Source organism: Lontra canadensis, unplaced genomic scaffold, assembly GCF_010015895.1.
Source record: "Lontra canadensis isolate GAN:19392208 unplaced genomic scaffold, GSC_riverotter_1.0 scaffold13, whole genome shotgun sequence".
NCBI lineage: Eukaryota > Metazoa > Chordata > Mammalia > Carnivora > Mustelidae > Lontra > Lontra canadensis.
In genome coordinates, this window is record NW_022631007.1 from 19,413,232 (window position 1) to 19,418,171 (window position 4,940).

Sequence of the window (4,940 nt, forward strand, 5' to 3'; positions counted from 1 at the left end):
GCCTGATGAGGGGCTCGAACCCAGGACCCTGAGATCATGACCTGAGCCGAAGGCAGAGGCTTAACCCACTGAGCCACCCAGGTGCCCCACAACGTGTTTTCCTTTTAACTGAAAAATGTTCCTGATTCACAACTCCAACAGCACAGAAGCTTGGCTGTTCTTGGTCATCCTGGAGCTTCCCTGAAGAACCAAGCATATGTATATATATTCTAGCACATATGGGCTCATCCTAGACGGATGTTTTGAAGGTCTAAGAAGCACTATGCACTCCATGGGTGAGACCAGAACGTGAAGCTCTTCCCACTTAGAGCATTACTTTTTGGGTCTTAAAATTGCCTTGGAGCTTTTTCCCTGCCACCACCGAGTCGTGCAGAGGCAGAGGCTAGGGTGCAGTCAAGATTTGGCTACATTCATAATCTACCACCATGGCGGAGGAAGGCTTTGCTGCTGGAGGTGTAATGGACGTTAATACTGCTTTACAAGAGTTGCTGAAGACCACCCTCATCCACGATGGCCTAGCATGTGGAATTCGAGAAGCTGTCAAAGGACCAAGCCCATCTTTGTGTGCTTGCATCCAACTGTGATGAACCTATGTATGTCAAGTTGGTGGAGGCCCTTTATGCTGAACACCAAATCAACCTAATGAAGGTTGATGACAACAAGAAAGTAGGGGAATGGATAGGCCTCTGTAAAATTGCCAGAGAGGGAAAACCCCATAATGTGGTTGGTTGCAGCTGTGTGTGGTTAAGGACCATGGCAAAGAGTCTCAGGTGAAGACTGTCATGGAGGAATACTTCAATGCAAGAAATGAACAGAGGTGCCTGGGTGGCTCAGTGGGTTAAAGCCTCTGCCTTCGTCTCAGGTCGTGATCCCAGGGTCCTAGGATCGAGCCCCGCATCGGGCTCTCTGCTTGACAGGGAGACTGCTTCCTCCTCTCTCTCTCTGCCTGCCTCTCTGCCTACTTGTGATCTCTGTCTGTCAAATAAATAAATAAAATCTTAAAAAAAAAAAGAAATGAACAAATAAACTTAGTTCTCATTCCAAAAAAAAAAAAAAAATGCCTTGGAAATGTGGGAAACCATTGCATTTCCTAAAGCCCAAGCCTCAGGTCTGAGAACAGCTGACCTTGCTGGGAGCCAGGCACAGATCCACAGTCAGAGTTAGTGCAGGAAAGGAAGGGGCCGGTCTCTGAGAGTGGTGTGCAGATAGAGGGATCCATGGAAGGGGCCCTGTGGTGGGGGGGGGGTGCGGCTGCCCAAAACTCCGCCTGTTCCTGCATGGCCCAGCCAGGTGTTGGGGCAGGAGGCGCCTCCAGGACCACCTGCAGTCACAGGGAGGCATAAGTTTAAGGATGGGTGGTTTGTGCAGGTAGGCGCCACATCCAGTAGGCTCAGGGCATCACCCTCCCTGACCAATCCTGGGTGAGGATGGAGCTACCTCTTTGTGGGTGGCCCCCGACCTGCCCTGGGATACAGAGGTGGGGCAGAAGAAGGTGAGATTGACCTACAGAATTCCCTGCTGGGTGAGTACACGCTGTAGGCTGGGGTGGGGGTTCCCAGGGTAGGGTGAACCACAGGTGGGAGGCAGGGATACTGGAAGGGTGCGTGGAATGAACTAATGCTGGGAACTCAGATGTGATTTTTTTTTCCCCCTTGAAAGTCTCTTCTGCCAGATGTCCATTGACTGGGTGTATGCCCCAGATCCATGAATTCCAGGATGCCTGTTCACCCCAGGTTTTGTGGAATGGGTTGCAGACATGTCAGTGTTTCCTGTGTTTCCTGGAAAGAGAGCACCTAAGGATGGTACACAGTCCCAAACTTCAGTGGGGTGCCCCCATCCCTTGGCACAGTGCTGGTTATGGACCTTCAGCAGCACCCCAAGTTCAGCAGGGTGTCCACTGTTCTCTCCAGCACAGGTATGGTGGCAACAAGCCTCAGAGCTGTCTCCCAACTTCAGCATTGTGCCCCATGTCCCCCAGAGATAGTGGTAATTGCCTGTCAGGATCACACAGGAGGGTCCTCCAGGTTCCTGCCCACCCCACCCACCCTGGGGAAAGTGTGGTGGTAACAGCCCCAGAGCCATCCCCCCATTTTACCATTGTGCCCCGTGTGTCCCATGGATGGTGGTAATGGGTTGTCAGGATTGGGCAGGAGGGCCTTCCAGGTCCCTGCTCCCCCAGGCAGAGGTGTGGTGCTAACAAGCCCCAGAGCAGTCCTCCAGCTTCAGCATTGTGCACCCTGTCCCCCAGGGATGGTGGGAACGGGCTGTCAAGATCATACATGATGGTCCTCCAGGTTTCTGCCCCATTCCAGGCACAAGTGTGGTGGCGACAAGCCCTAGAGCAGTCCCCCAACTTCAGCATTGTGCCCCATGTCCCCAGGGATGGTGGTAATGGGCTGTCAGGATCATGCGGGAGCATCCTCCAGGTGGGGGCCTGGAAGTTGGAGTAAACCAGACCCCAATTAAGTTGCATGAGGAACAGATGAGGTGAGGTGTTCCTTTGGAAGAGTAATTTCACCTTTCCAAGAAAGACAATGTCATTGGTGTACGTTTTGAATGAAGATAATTACTACTTAAGAGACAAGTATGTGTTTCCCCTTCTTCCAAAAACTGAAGCAGTTGTGCAGGACATAGGTTGCAGGTACCTACCTATGCCCACCTGCCAACACTTCTCTTCTCTGGCTCCACAAAACCTGAAGTTTAAAACACCAGCATCTAAGCCAGTGATGTAGCTTGTCACAGGACATCAGTGTTCAGAGAAAGCAGCAGATACATTGGGTGCAATGTCACATCCATGTCACGAATAGAGGTAAAACTTTTCATTAACCCAAAACCTCAGGGCTTTTCTCTCTCCTCTAGTTGAGCCATGTAGTAAGACTTAAGTCGTTGTCAGCATTCTGATTTGGTGCAAGACTTACTAGGTTTCCCTGCAGGTGGAGCATTGCAGGGAATACCCTTTTTTCTGTTCATTTATTGCTTACAAAATGTAATCTGAACATCTGTTTCCTAGGAAATCACTTTTATTAAAAAGGGAAGGTGAGATTTACTTTTTGTGTGTTTTTACCATATAATTCTTTCCTTTATCTAACAGTGTTTATTCAGTTGGGCCTAGGATATGGTTGAGTGGCCAAAATCTAGAGTTAGGTGGTTTTTTGTTGTCAAATACTGACCTTGATGATGTCATTTGTCAAAAGTGATGTTTCATAATTGATTAGTCTTTTCATCAAAAGAGTTGCAATTAGGGTTGAGGGCAAATTCAAGATTATTCAAAGTAGGCTTTTACTGTTTAAAAGTTGAACTTAACTTTCTAGTTTTACTAAGTGTATCGTCTAGATATTTTGATATGCTGTATTTTCTCTGTAGATTCTTTGGTGGTGGAGTCAAGGGAGAGTCTTTGGGAATTCTTCTGGATAGAGGCATGCTGCTGGTCTCAAGGGGCTTGTGTCAGGAGCCCTGGGGTGAGTGAGGTTATCCCACAGAGTTTCTGTTTGCTCCTTATGAAATTGCTGGCAGGCAATATCTATGGAAAGGCCTTTTACACAGAAACTTTCTGCCTAATGAAGAACAACTAAAAATGAGGTAATTTGAGCTGTATTATTCTGTAATAATAGTTTTAACCACCCCCCTCCCCATCATGGGATATAGTATTTTATTGCACAAGGAGTCCTCAGAAGGCTGGAATGAAAGATTCAGATCTCAGAGCGCATCCATATTCCATTGATATGTTACTTATAGTGTGCACAGGTAGGAAGGTAAGTGCAGAGAAATATGACAGAAAAGGAAAGTAGGTGTTAACCATTCATTAAGTAGCCTTCTACTTTTCTCATGAAAGCCTTGGGCCAGTGTAATTTTGGAAGGGGGCGGGTGGGAATCCTGGAGCTTTACGGCAGACAGGGCAGTTCCAGGTCTGGGGAGAGCTGACAGGGGTCCCAGAGGACAGTGGAGTGCATTCTGCAGGAGGATGTGGGCAGAGCAGGCTCCAGGGTCGGCTGTGGGTCTCGCATGTGACAGTTGTGACAGGCCAGGGCTGTGAGCAGATTCCTGGCTGAGGACAGGTGAGGCCCGGGAGGAGAGCTGGCAGAACCCCTTCTTCTGTGCCACCAGCCTCACCCAACACACACAACCTCCTCGTCTGTCCATGTCACTCCACTTCAGACTTCTCTGAGATGCCAGACCGAGACATTTGTTTGTGTTCCTTTCTTTGCATGTGTGTGAAGTTTTAAGACTTTCATGATGGAAATAACAGGTAATCAGAATGTCTTTTATTTCCTGCTCTTCTTTAAGTCACCCCAGTGAATCATACCTGCTAGTGGAAGGGGCTATCTGTGCATGTTTTAATTAAATAATGGGAAAATAATATTTTGAAATTTTAAAAGAATGCTTTGTGGGTACTCATGTTATTCTCTTTCGTGAACCACATTCCAATATTAGAAAATATTTAAAAGTAAACAGCCTGAAAGCTGTAACAGGGTGCAGTGCCCTTTGTGAGGAGGGGAAATGGAGAAGGGAGTGTAATTAATTGTTTAGGAGCTTGGGGAGTGGTGCATCATGTTCCCAAAGGAAATTGGGCCCCTTGTCAGCCTTCCTGGGGGAGGGGGACATGCTGTTCACCTGGTGACCCATCCTGGGCTCTGAAACCTGACCCAGTGAATCACTTAGAACTTGAACTGGAGAATTTATGAAGAAAACAGAATGAACCCTGGAGGGTATCTGTATCCTTTGCACTCAGACAACTCCATGGAACAAAAGAACTCATCAGCCGTGAAGTGTGTCAGGATCCCTGAGGGTGTGGGCTTTGCTTCATCGGCTGAGGTTGTGTCTTCATCCTTATCTGAACCAGAGCCATGTTGTCTGGTTATGGAGATCCAGAGCCTTACATGACAATGTGGTTATTATTATAGTTATTTTAAGAATGCCATATAGACAGGGGCACCTGGGTG

At 47.9% G+C, this 4,940-nt stretch overlaps 1 pseudogene; it reads left to right on the forward strand.

The window, feature by feature from the left end:
• The first annotated feature begins 425 nt into the window (after positions 1-425).
• LOC116867931 lies at positions 426-2,450 on the forward strand (annotated as a pseudogene).
• Positions 2,451-4,940: the final 2,490 nt, after the last annotated feature.